This window comes from Protomyctophum bolini (assembly GCF_963924005.1).
Source record: "Protomyctophum bolini genome assembly, chromosome: 5".
Taxonomy (NCBI): Eukaryota; Metazoa; Chordata; class Actinopteri; order Myctophiformes; family Myctophidae; genus Protomyctophum; species Protomyctophum bolini.
The window spans coordinates 43,535,887-43,550,214 of record NC_137866.1 but is presented as its reverse complement, the minus strand read 5'-3'; the positions used below and the strand labels follow the sequence as shown (position 1 = coordinate 43,550,214).

The window sequence follows — 14,328 nt, the reverse complement described above, 5'->3', positions numbered from 1 at the left end:
GCAAGTCGCAACAAAAGAAAAACTGGTGACACGAGACCATTTGTATTTTTTTTTATACATCAGGCTCGTCCAGCCTTTATATGATTTAATAATCATTTAATTAAATAAAAGGGATGAGTAACTAAATTAAATAACTCGCTTGCAAAAAGAACAAAAAACTAAACAAATACCACACCGTACGAGGTGACCTGAAAAGACACCGCCGCGTCCATGCAAATACAGACGGGCATACATGGGCACAGACAGAGTCACACGCATGCATGCGAGCGAGCGAGCGTAACTCTAAGTATGTCCAAATCCGCTCACCTCTGTTATTTAACCCATTCTGACCTGAGATCAGATTCATACGAGGTTTCCACTGGACACAACACTGGTCTGATTAACCCATTCTGACCTGAGATCAGATTCTAAAAATGTCAGTCGTTCTTCGACTTTTCAAAATAGCAGACCTACAAGCTCGTAGCGCGCCACTCGGTGGCGCGCTACGAGCTTTTAGATCTGCTATTTTTCAATAGCTAAAGCATAACATGATGCTGACACCAAAATGGGTTCCCGGTCAGAAAGGGTTAAGTGCAGACTTAACTTATTTAGCCGGAGTGCTAAGATTTTGACTTAGTGAGGATTAAGTCTCAAATTAATTATGAGTAATGAAAAGGAGAGACACGGTGGAGGCGATGGAGGCTGAGGCAGACTAAACAAGAGGATGATAAAAAAGGATGGACGAGTGAGAGAGAACAACAAGTAACAAAACAACAAAGAGAGAGAGAGAGAGAGAGAGAGAGAGAGAGAGACAGGCACACTTGACATTCCGCTCACAGAGTAAAGCTCTCTGAAAAAAAAGAAAAAGAAATCAGGAAGCAAAGGACAGTAGCTTCACCGAGGCGTTCTGTGAATAAAAAGACGAGAGAGTTCCAGAACAGACTGTCCAGCCAGTCGTTCCATCCCCACCACACGGTCAGTCTTCATTTAACTCTGAGAGTCCATTTGGTTACAAGAGTTACAAAATTGATCAAGTGTATCATTCGTGTCTATACTTGAACTCCGTTTAATGCGGGCTTCTATTTCCAAAAAACAATAAATTACCTCCTATGAGAAATGTTACATGCTGCCGAGTTCCCTGATGGCAGATTTCCAAATATATCAGAATATAAATAATAAATCTCTGGATGCACCGTGCATGTTCAATGAGCGCGTGTGGCCAACTGGGTTTGTGTGCACCAGTGCATTGAAAAGTCAACAGGACAGGAAACAGTCCGGGCGATTTTGGAAATGTTCACTCACTGGTTAATAAGAATACTCACCCAGTGATGTGTTTGCTCCGCTACAGTGCCTGACATATTTGGCCGTTAGATTGCTTTTCTGTAGGAGCTGCAGCACAAGGGCATTGGGTATTTATGCTAATGACAAACTGCTGGCAGGGTGACAACATTCAGCGCTTCGTTCTTCTTCAATTCTGTTGCTGCTGCTGCGCAGTCCTGACTTATGAAACTGACTCAACTTCCTGGCTGCACGCACGCACACACACACACACACACACACACAAAAGCATTGAGAGCTGAGCAACACATGGTCCTGACACGCATGCACGCGCACACACACACACACACACACACAAATATGTGTGTGCGTGCGTGTCAAAAGTGTAACGAACACCCCTACTGTAAAACTGAAATGTCATATATTGACATGTCAAACTGACAGTTTTATATGATGGAAAATGTAGGAAGCTACTCCAATCTGTGATCATCAGAAATACAATGGCTGAAGGTGCTACACGTTGGCATTGAACATGAGATCAGCCTTTAACACCCTGATAGTACGCAAGGAGCGTTTCCTCGTCGTATATGGGTCAGATTTGTGGTTCAGAACTGCCAGCAAAACTATTAGATGAAGCTCATTTGGGAGTCAAGCCTAACAAATGAAGAAGCCTAAATCCGTCCGTATAAAATTCATTACCAATGCTGATATTTTTGGAAAGTTTTAACCACTTAAAACCAGTGACCCTATTCTATCTAGCTGATCTACAAGTTCTGCTTGAGCTTGTAGATCAGCAATTTTTACCAAAGAGATTGGTGTATAGGGACATACTGTATTTGACCATCGCCTGTTCATCGTTAGTCGCCGGGTCCCATAGACAAATAATGCACTTCCGGAAAATTCGTCTGGCTATAATCGCCCGCTGTTCAAACGTACCGATACAAATACTAGAGGATCTATAGCAGAGTCCTGGTAGGGGTTTTAAGTGGTTCAAAAGTTCACTCAAATTATCATTTCAGTAACAACCCTTTTAAGCTAAACAGATCATTTGGGATCCAACTGACTGAATGCCCAAAAGGTCACACATTATGTGTGCAAACTGTGCATGATCCAACAGTGACAAAAAAGAAGAAATAAACACCTGCAGACACCTCTGCTTTGGAGATGCCTCAGCCTGTAGAATAACGGAATAAGAAAATACTCTCTCTCTCTCTCTCTCTCTCTCTCTCGTTCACTCTCCCTCTATCTCTCTCTCCCCCTCTATCTCTTGCTCTAGGCCTCTCTCTCTCTCTCTCTCTCTCTGTCTCAGAGCCAAATCAATGAGAGCTGCAGAAGATTAATTCCTATTTAACATGTACTGACACACGGGAGTGGAGCCTCAACAACAACAGTTCAGCTCACCATAGTGCAGCTGTGTGTGTGTGTGTGTGTGTGTGTGGGGGGGGGGGGGGGGGGGGGGGATACACAAACACGGCAACACCACAGAAAGAAAAAGATACAGAGAGAGATAGAGAGAAAGAGGCAGAGAGAGAGAGAGAGAGAGAGAGAGAGAGAGAGAGAGAGACAGACAGAGAGAGAGAGAGCCAAAGGATGTGGCCTATTAAGGGCCCAAAACTTCCTGTTGGGACAAAACCAACAGGAAAAGCAAGAGGGGGAGAAGAAGAAGACCCGTCGGAACTGAACGAGCTGCGGCGAAGACGACTAACACAATGAGAAACAACAAAAGAGCAGGAAGGAGACAAAGACAAAAGCGCCCATAATGCAGGTAGAACTCCTGGGCGGCTCCACCTGAGCTCCTCCCCTCGACGGAATCCCAAACTCGACCCCCACCACCCGGCCGTCCCCTTACATACGTACCCCCAGTGGCTGACCCAGTCACCACCCAGCCCCCCCCCCCCCCCCCCCCCCCCCCCCTCCTCCTCCTCCCCTCTATTTGCCTTCTCCGTTCAACAAACACCATGCATCACTGTCACCGTCGCCCTCGTCCAGCCATTCATCCCGCCACCCATCGCGGCCGGGGCGCTGCTTTCAGGCCTGGGCCGGCAGCAGCCTGTCCACGTATCGCCTCCCATTGGCCCCCCTTCGATTTAGCAGCCCTCTCTCCGTCAACAGGAGGGAGGAGGCGGTGGAGGGGACCGGTCGAGAGAGGGGGTGGATTTACGCGCGTGCCTGTGTGAGTTGTGTGTTTAATTGAGGGTTTGGGACACAGAGTTGACTGTAAATCTGTCAGGAGGGTGCTATGGAACAAGACGCAGGCTCCTCTCCGCCACACCCCTCCACTCGGGCAACAGACGGCCGGGTCATCCGGGAACAAAGCCGCCAACACGGTGCTAAATTTAAACACCTCTTTTATAATCATCTCAGCCTCCGACCAGGCCATCATACCACCACACACACACACCACCTCTCTATAGTCAGCTCTTTAAAACGGACATGTCTGTTTGCAACAATTCCCTACTGTTTTTCCCATTTGGTTTCACTAAGTGTAGGTAGCCTACACAGTACTGAGACACACATTAATAAAACCCTGGATAGCAGCATCACTATGAAGGGATTATTAAAAGGTGTGGGGACATTTAAAGAAATTAGTAGTTCATTACCTCTACATTACATACACACACACACACGTTTCCTAGGCATGATGTCTCTTTAATGCACTCACTGACTTGACTACTGTACAACCAACCAGCATTGCCTGCCCTGCACTACTACACTCCATTGTAGTTGCAGAGGTCGTGGCTTATCTATCAGCATTCGGGACCGCAGCTTGACAGACAGAGAGTCTCTGCATCGGCGATAGCACAGGGCACAACATGATAATAGCTTGTGCTTTTTCCTAAATGCAGCGGGGCAGCCGGGGCTATATTTGTAAACAAAAAACGGCAACTTTTAAACATGTCAAAGGGTAATTTAAAACGTGGCAGCACAACACACACACTCACTGTCCGACCGCGACTGAACGTGTTCTTTGCACCCAACAAATCTACTAAACAATAATCTCCCCGTACAGTTTTGCGACAATGTATCCAGTGCGCCAGGCTCAGCTGCGCGCGCGTGTGTATGTGTGTGTGCGTGCGCTAGTACAGTCTATGGTACGGACTCGGAGTCACCCACTGTGACACTTATCATGTGTAGCACTTCTGCAGAGACGGCGAGCGAACGAAACAGACACAATTTGAGTGGTTACGTGCATATCTGTCATGTACCCATCATGATCATCTGTGTTAGGGTATGTCCATGTGCGACTGTGCGTGTGTCTGTTCCCCCCAAAGTTCCCGATGTCGTGTGTGTGACGTGTGTGACTGTGTGTGTGTCTCCACTGTCCATTCGAAACACTTTCCTTTCTATGATCTTAACAAGCCCATGCCCGTGTTCATATTAGCTTGCCTTGCAAATAAAGTTCACAACGAGCCCAACGTGTATTCATTTCATCGGCAACAACAACCAACCACGGTAGAAACCAAACCATGTAACATTACAGACTACGTTCCGTCATGTACTTCTCCGACAGACATGGACAGTCATCACTACAGCAGCCAACTGAAATCTTCGCTGTCACATCATGCCAATGAGCATGGCATGCACACGGTGCCACTGTCCCCGTACCCGATGCCAACAACATTGCATGTAGTATGTTTGCACGCACTGTCGTTAAGAGACGAAGTCTGCGCGTTTGCCCGTACATACTACTACTACTACTCGCTAGCGGCGACCCGAGGGTTTAAATTGCAGAACCGCAAAATGCAAACTAAATGCGAGCATTAACGAAATAGAGCAGGTTAATAAACAAAAAGAAAGAGCGAAACAACAGCGGTATGAACTTACCTACCGAACAGGCGTACCTCTCTGCCGGGGATCAGTAATTTATTCTTTTCACTATTAACTCTCCGCCATCTTCAGCACTGTTTGTTTAAATGGGATAGACTCCCGAAGCGCAAGAAGCCAAGCTTGTAGTTGTAGCGGCGGTGGGAGGGTTGCCGGGTAATGTAGTGAACGCGCGCCGAGCGCCGCCTCCACGGCCACCGCCTGCCCACCCGGACATGGACTACAATTAAAGACTACGCCGTGCCGCCACCAGAGGGAGGGGCTCATGTGTGCACTCCACTGTCTAGCAGCCAGCCTGCAGACGGCTGTCATGCGATGACATTAAAGCAGAGAGATGCCACCGCGGTGTTTATTTTTAGTTAACCTGGGGGAGATTTGAAAACGCAAACACCGCCTTGTTTGCAGGATCCTGCAGGCTGCCTAGAGAGTGTCTGTCTCTCACGTCACTGCAAGCAATTTTGTGTAGAGATGACGCATTTAAGTTTTAACACATGGGAAGCACAAACTCGGCTGTGTCAGGTAGATAGTATTTTCTCATGTGATAATGAATCATGTGTTGATCCGATTCCAAGATGACGACAAGGCTTGTATTATCTGTCCTGTAGGCCTATTGTATCTTGAAATATATGCACGAATGACGAATCTATTCATTAAGTTATGTAACTTTATATATTTAAAATATACATTCAATTATGCCCTACTGTAGGTAGGCAATTTATGTTCAGTTCATTCAAACATGAACAAAGAAGCCTATCATTTCTCTCTGTGCTAACATTTACAATTTCTAATTTTTTTCTGGAATACTTTAGTAGCCTGAACTGATTGGTTTTGGCATGATGTGAGGGTATAAAGTAGTTTCTTGTAGATTACAATAGTATAACTTGAACAATCTTGCAATGATGCAATCGTTAATTGTCGAACCAAGCTTTGATGTAAGTGATTCCAGCTCTGTAGCCTACAGTAGCCTAGTGGTTACACTGGTTAGCCAGTTATCTACAAGCTGGTTATCTGGTTAGGGTACAAGCTCACAAAAGCATTGGGATGTGACACATCCATCTTCAACCGCTTATCCGGAGTCGGGGCGCGGGGCAATAGTTTCAGCAGAGAGCTCCAGACTTCCCTCTCCAGAGCAACATTAGTATAACTTCCTCCGTGTCCTGGGGGATCCCAAGGTGTTCCAAGGCCAGTTTGGAGATGTAACACCCCCATCTGGTCCTTGGTCTTCGAGAGGCGCATCCTTACTATAGATACCCGAACCACCTAAGCTGGCTCCTTTCCAAGGGAAGAAGAACTCAGAGCAGCAGTTCTACTCTGAGTCTCTCTCGTGTGACTGAAGTTCTCACCCTATCTCTAAGGCCACCCGTCTGAGAAAACTAATTTTGGTCGCTTGTATCTGCAACCTTATTCTTTCGGTCACGATCCACACTGACCATAGGTGAGAGTACGAACGAAGATTGCTTGGTAGACAGAGAGCTTGTAGATCTGCTAGTCTATCTAAAAATAAAAATAAAAATAAAATAAAAAATAATTACAACGCAAATCTTGTGAGATCTGGATCCACAGATAAATACATGTATATAAATGTGTATCTGGCGGTCCTTCAAAGTCAAAAGTAATGCAAATCCTGCATCTTTGGTGCTGAGCCAAAATGCAAACAGCAAAATCATCAAAAGTCAAGGTGGCTCGCAACTGACTTTAGAATGCTCCAAGTGTTTTTATTCAGCAGCAGCACAAATCTGCAAAAATCTGGCGGTCCTTGACATTAAACAGTTTGATTGATTGATTGAACATTTTATTAACAGATTGCAGAATGGGTACAAGGCAGGTATACAGGTCAACACAAAAACGAGGATAAAACCAGAAAAAAATACTTGTTTACATCAGGGTCATCCATTTTCAATTAATCGAAAGACATACAAATATTCACATCTATGCAAAAAATAATATATTTAGAAAAATAATTAAATACACGGTTATAGTCAGGGAATATTATCAGTATAATCATAATGTCAAATCGGGAATGCATTTCTTACCAAGAATTTTCCTCACCAATGTGTTTGTAAAGGTGTCTACTAACATATTCCACATTGGTTTATATTCAACCACCCTAGGGGAATTTTTGACAGCTGCTGAAAGTTGGGGTACCATCAACAGCCAATATATGGCAAAATGTTCTAAATTTCATTATGCTTTAGATAGCATGTGACGTGTCAAACTAGGGGGGTTTTATCATTCTGAATCCATTCCAAGCCAAGCATTAGTTTTGCACGAAAAACACTCCTTGGGCTAAAGACACCCAAATGTGCTGACCTCATCACATTTGTGATGACGGCTATGGCCTTTTTAAGCCCAAGGAGTGTTCTTCGTGCTAAACTAATGCTAGGAATGGATTCCGAATCATGAAAACCCCCTAGTTTGGCCATAGACCCCTAGTATGGCCATAGCCACTTGCCCAAATATGCCCAAATGTGCTGACTTCATCACATTTGTGATGACGGCTATGGCCATTCTTAGCCCAAGGAGTGTTTTTCGTGCAACACTAATGCTTGGAATGGATTCAGAATGATCAAAACCCCCTAGTTTGACACGTCACATGCTACTTAAAGCATAATGAAATTCCCCTAGGGTGGTTGAATATAAACCAATGTGGGATATGTTAGTATAGACACCTTTACAAACACATTGGTGAAGAAGATTCTTGGTAAGAAATGTATTCCCAGATTGTATTAATATCCACTGACTGAAAGGGAAAACGTGTACTGTAGTACAGTATAGAATAAAAATCACACCCGTGTGAAATAAGAGGCGCTCTTATCATCGTACATCATCCAATACAGAAATGAATATATTCCTCATGAATTAATTTGTCTCACGTCACTGAGATAAGGCATTACAATGCCCCACACTATACCACTTCTCGGTCATGTTATACCGACGCAAATAATATTAACGAGAATTATATACAAAACCGATTAGCCGATTTGCTCAGACACATAATGATGTAAATTCTCCTTTCATTGTCAATGGCAAATGTGACACGGGTTAGGATAAAACGCTGTATATAGGCCCCTCAAAAATAGAGGGGGGCTTTTACTCTTTCAGATGGCCGGGCCGGTTTCAGATTGCAGCCGCCCGCAAGCTCCTTGTGAGCAGCAACATTTCTGTAAAGTTACTTACCCGACCGCACACCCGGTAAAGATGCTCAGAGTGTTTAAAAGCAACTGGAGTCGTGCGAGCTATTACCCTGACAAGTGGTATAGCCTGACCAGTTTGTTTAGGGATGTCTGGAGCCTTTAGGGCGTTTGAGGTGCTGTGGTATACCAGGAGGACAGTGCTGCGTCCCGTTTTTCAGAAAAGCGGTGGAAAAAACAGCAGCTCTGAAATACACTCCGATATTTGGGTCTGAAAACACAGCAGTGTGCACCTTTAGGCATAGTTTGACTGAGGTTAAGTTTAGGAATACTAGAGTTACTGAGGTTAAGATTAGGAATAAGGCTATAGGTTTAACCGTTTAGGCATAGTTTACTGAGGTTACGTTCAGAGACCATTCTACCATTCACAGCCTATTTCTCAGCCAAATGTTATCAGACGTATTTTTTAGACTGGCCTACAGCATAAATAGCGATCATTTGCATCTTTGGAATTGTTTAGTACTCTCCGACACAGGTGGTTGTTAAGGTCACTATGATGAGCAGCTACATTGAGGGGGTGGGGGTCCTGTCTGCACTGCAAGCTAGTAGTGTTGAGTTGAGTCAAGTTGACCCAGGTCCATGCCGTGGAATAAAAGATAATGGCAAACAGACCATCTGTCAAGCATTTATTTTCCTATTGCAGCCTTTTTGAGGGAAGATAGGACTGCAACTATGGGTGTCAGTGGCTCAGGGGTAGAGTGACCGGAAGGGAATTGCAAGGTTCCCAGTTCGATCCCAGGCTTCCCCAGAGCAGTGACCACCGCAGTGACCACCGCATGTTGTAGTTATCGGTGGTCACCTCTTTACCAAAAACTGGACTATGAATAGGCCAAATAAGTGTCAAAGTGTCCTTGAGCAATTGACTCTGAAGCCTTACCTCTGCCAATGGTGTATGAATGAGTGTATGAATGTGTGAATGTAATGCACAATCTATGTAAAGCACTTTGGATAAAGGTGCCATATACATATACAGTACACCATTTACCATTTTGCAACTATCGATTATCTTCTATTGATTACTTTTTCCATTAATCTAATAATTCAGAAGGGTGGTTTTTGGGCCAATCAAAAAAAATCTTTATCTACGAATCAACGTGAAAATGTATTTATTTATGTATTTATTTATAATTGACACTATCATAATCTCACCACTTAAGCCCCCAAACAAAGCTGTGAGCTTGTAGACTTTTTTGTATTTTTTATTATTATATTAGATTATCTACAATTGTATTTTATAAACGATTAAATATAATTTAAATTAACTGCTGCAGCCCTATAGCAGAATCTATTCAGCAAAATGCATAAGTGCAGAAGAGGATTATTCTGCGACGCAGGCTTAAGGAACTGGCCGGGGGGACCCTGGCACACGGAGACCACCGATCTCTAATAGATGAAGTCCATATGTGGGCTCCATATGCGAGCTGGCAGGCTGGGTGTGGCATGGTGGCCTATATGGACTGGGGCACGTCAACGCAGAGCCCGCTCTCCTGCCAACATACGTACCGTATAGTAGACAGACAGAGAGAGAGAGAGAGAGATGACACCAGATCCATCACCATGGTGATACCAGGCAGGCAACACGGAGACAGATACAACAGACACAAAAATGTGCACGCATGCACGCGCACGCGCGCGCGCACACACACACACACACACACACACGCGTGCGCACACACACACACACACACACACACACACACACTTGCTGTATTACTGTACTTGTGAGGACATATAGGACATAAAGCATTTTTATAAACCCTATACAGCAAGTTGCTTTTTGGTGCTGCACACCGAAATGAGCAGATCTACTGTACAGTCATAGCCAATGAGTCGCACTGATGAGATAGGATTGGACCCTTATTGATCCTGCTGAATTCAATTGCCAAAGTCAAATCAGACAAATTACCCCCGCCCTGCCTGACCTTTGACCCTCAATCAATCAGGTCAAGAAACTTGACAAGGAGATGAAAAGGAAGAATGCCAGCAGGATAATTTTCAAGCTTGTGTAGATCTGCTACTTTTCCTGTTTTTGGAATTTTGAATCGTGAAAAGTTAAGGTTTTGGACATATGAGGTTTCCAACCTGACAGACTTTATAATTATTGTGATGATCACAGATCAGATATCAAAGTGATCCCAATGCAGTCTTTTTTGGTTTTGAACTATACCCACGTTGGGACGATGCAAATTGAGAATGCAACCGTGCGCAACCTGTTGTACCCATTGTCAGTGTATACCCGTTGTACCCGTCTGTCTGTGTCCCTTATGCCCAAATATAGAGAATTAGAGTTCTCTGTATCTGTCCTTGCCATGGCCATATGATCCCTCCCCATATCATATGCCCATATATGGGCCTCTACATTGGGGCATATGGGTCAGATATGGGTTAGATCGACCTATCTGATTGACTTCCTATACCGGGCGCCGCACTCCCTCGGGTCTCGACAATATAATAGGCTACACGCAGTCGATCGGTCAGAGTTTATTATTTTGTATATTGCAGTTTAGGATTTTCTTTTTTTACTGCTATTTTTCAAAATTGTACAGTATTTTACAATGTTCACTTTACTGCCACCACTGCAATAACTGTGACTCTGCTATTTATTACTATGTATATTATTATAGACTGCATGTTATTAGCCAGGCTAAGACTGTATGGGATACTGTGTTGAAGGGTCTGAAGGAAACTTATACTACGTATATTTGATACTTGGTGATGTGAAACGGAACGGTTCATTTGGCCCATACCGTACGTACATGTAATACGTTATTCGTAACTGGAGAAAATGGTTGGAATCTCATTCTGCTCGTGTCACACTGTTGCAGTACCACAATGGTGTAAATCACAATATTTATTGACCTCAAGGGACAACATTTTGGGATTTTTACAGCCTTCGGGTGAAAGTGAGCAGTTTCTATCAAGAGAGAGAGAGATAGAGAGAGAGAGAGAGAGCATGGAAAGAGAAAGCAATAGAGAGATAGTGAGACAGGCAAAGGCCACACAAACACACATGCTGTACAGCACATGTGGGAGGAGCAGATATGTGATTTTGTACAGTATCTATGATTTACATATTTTACTTCCCCATTTTGCACTAGGCTAAATTAACCACATGAAACCTACTATAGCGTCACTATTCTGAGGGGTGAGCGTTCAGCGGAAATAGCAGCAGCATCTACAAGAGATTTGGTGTAGAAGAGCAGCAGATCTACAAGCGAACAGTGCGTCACGTCCAGCCACGCTTCGAGTTTGTACATTTTGTACGATTTTTGAAAGATGTTGAATAATTTAGATTGGTTTCTTTTACATAAATCTCCTCTTCTGGGGGTCCCTTTGGCCACAATACCTTTTCAGATGTCAGTCTGCAGTCAAATACATATAGCAGTAATATATAGTGTCCTTGGGGGTCCTTCCTTGGCACAAAAAAGTTTGAGAACCACTGGTGTGAAGGGAAATACTAGCGGGCCTGTTATGGAGCCCTGGGGGACCCCGGTCCACTGAATATTATAGGTTTTAAGTGGATAATAGACTCACTGACCACATTCAGTCCTTTTAAATGACCACTGAACACAGAGAACAGTCACAGAGGATGCGTGACTTACCTTGTTGTACAGTGTTGACGTGGAACATTTATGTCTAGAGGACTGTAGAAGGAAAATGGGAGAGTGGGAGAGAGGAACAAACTATTTAATATTCCAAACAGGTATAGGAAGAGGAGAGTAGAAGAGCAGCTAACAGTGCATGCACACGCGCGCGCACACACACACACACACACACACACACACACACACACACACACACACACACACACACAGTTGTGACTTGTGACCCACACGGTGCAATTGCAAATGAGAGAGGAAGCTCACGTACACAAGGTGAAACACTCACAGTACAAGTGTGTGTGTGTGTGTGTGTGTGTGTGTGTGTGTGTGTGTGTGTGTGTGTGTGTGTGTGTGTGTAGTGTTAATGTCATCAATTTATGCTCATATCCAACTTGCCATCGGACAGGGATCCATTAAAAAGAAAATAATAATACTAGTAATACATTATACTCTTTTTAATTGCGCGGGGGTTCTGTGTCTTTGGATAGGTACAATGGAGCAAGATACATTATTGTTGTTGTTGTTGTTAGAATTAGAATGAGGAACATCCTAATTAACATGTAATATATACTGTATGGATCTTTAATTTCATTGTATATCAGACCCAACAGTCCCGTATACCGGTCGTTTCTCTCTATGGCAGACCAGAGAGTGCAGGGAGAAGCCACAGGACCTGAAGAGACAGTGACAAATCAAGGGAAGGATGGAGGCAGTGGGAAAATGTCACTTCATCTGTGGTGCATTTATATGAGCCACAGATTATTGCCCTTCCGGTGCCAAGTTAATTAGCACCCTCTGCTGTCTTGTGCCCAATCATCCCACGATCACAACCCCCACCACAATCACCCGTCACCAGATCAATACAACATGCTTGTAGACATAATAGTACAAATGCAGAGCTGTATGTAGAATCATTATGGAGTCGTTCTCTAGGGAGGAGGAACTTGCTGACGAGATAAACGACGCCTTGCAAAGGTGAAGGAATAATATGAGAGCTTGTGTGTGTGTGTGTGTGTGTGTGTGTGTGTGTGTGTGTGTGTGTGTGTGTGTGTGTGTGTGTGTGTGTGTGTGTGTGCGTGTGCGTGTGCGTGTGCGTGTGCGTGTGTTTTATAGTCCTTTGACGGACAGTTTTTCCTTACCTTCCTTTGTGTGGATTTGTTCCCCTATATGTGGACTACTTTCATTTTACCATCTGGATTTTTGCCAGTGGAGTTTGCCTTATGCAGACTACCTCTGTCTCTCTTCACTGGACCTGTCAATAAAGGATCAGATTCAGAACCCCCCCCCCACCCCCCCTTCCGCCGCCATTAACTACAGAAAAAATAATAAAAGCATGCAGCATATAAAAAACAAAGTATAGTATATCGCCTCAGCAATCATATATATGATGTTATTAGTGCTGTCAGAAGCCTGTGGAGTTAGATATAGCCCCCCTGTGTGTGTGTGTGTGTGTGTGTGTGTGTGTGTGTGTGTGTGTGTGTGTGTGTGTGTGTGTGTGTGTGTGTGTGTGTGTGTGTGTGTGTGTGTGTGTGTGTGTGTGTGTGTCTGTGTGTGACTGTGTGTGTGTGTGTGTGCATGTAATGCCTGATGCAATTTGTTGAACTCCAGCTGTGTATTGCTCTCTTTCGCACGCACGCATGCACGCACACACTCACACACTCACACACTCACACACACACACACACACACACACACACACACACACACACACACACACACACACACACACACACACACACACACACACACACACACACACACACACACCAAGTATTCGGCACAGTGGGGAACAAATGCATAAATCATATTTAAGTTCCCTCTACATTCACGTTGATATCTTCTGGTGCATAAGGCCATAGAGAGCACTGTTGCAACGTGAATGGTTGAAGCAAATTGATTCCAGACACTTCACCGCTGACACCAAGCCGACCCACTGACGGCGCTCTGACTGCAGACCCCCCCCCCCCCCCGTCATAACTGCCCTCAAACACAAAGGAACATTATAAAACATGAGCCCAATGCAAACCCTGCTTAAACCAAGATCTTTTAGTTCCATGACTCTCGAATGTGACCTTATACTATGGCTGGACGATATGGCCCAAAGCAAAGGACCACATGCTTCGATATCAATATTGTGCCGATAATATCAATGTGATCTTTCATTAAAAAGACTGTCCAAAATAGCAGAAATGCGCTGCCTGTGTGAATCGACACGTTCTGAGAAAATCCTGCGAGTTGAGCGAACAGGGCTTAGATTGGACGTGAGGGATGAGCTGTCGACCTCTCACTTTCAGTCTCCCCTTCCTTCTGCCTTTCCCCCCTCCATCTCTGCAGCTAAAGCTATACCTCCTCCCACAGTCCTAATAACCTTCTGCCTCCAACCCGGGGAGGTTGTTCTTCACCTTCTTGTCTCTTCTCAACCCTGCTCCAGGAGTGAATCCCTCATCCAGCCC

At 44.5% G+C, this 14,328-nt stretch overlaps 1 protein-coding gene across 7 annotated transcripts in view; it reads right to left on the bottom strand.

Annotated features, from left to right (window-relative positions):
* The window catches only part of LOC308314909 (nuclear receptor coactivator 3-like), a 78,715-nt gene extending 73,546 nt beyond the window's left edge, over nucleotides 1–5,169 (bottom strand). For 5 of the 7 annotated variants that reach the window (XM_080762700.1, XM_080762703.1, XM_080762704.1 and 2 more), the window contains exon 1: nucleotides 5,083–5,169. The gene's annotated coding sequence lies outside the window, so the exon portion shown is untranslated. Of the gene's footprint in view, nucleotides 1–1,301; nucleotides 1,410–5,082 lie in introns of those variants that run through there. The other 2 variants (XM_080762701.1, XM_080762702.1) reach the window with 2 other exon arrangements.
* Nucleotides 5,170–14,328: the final 9,159 nt, after the last annotated feature.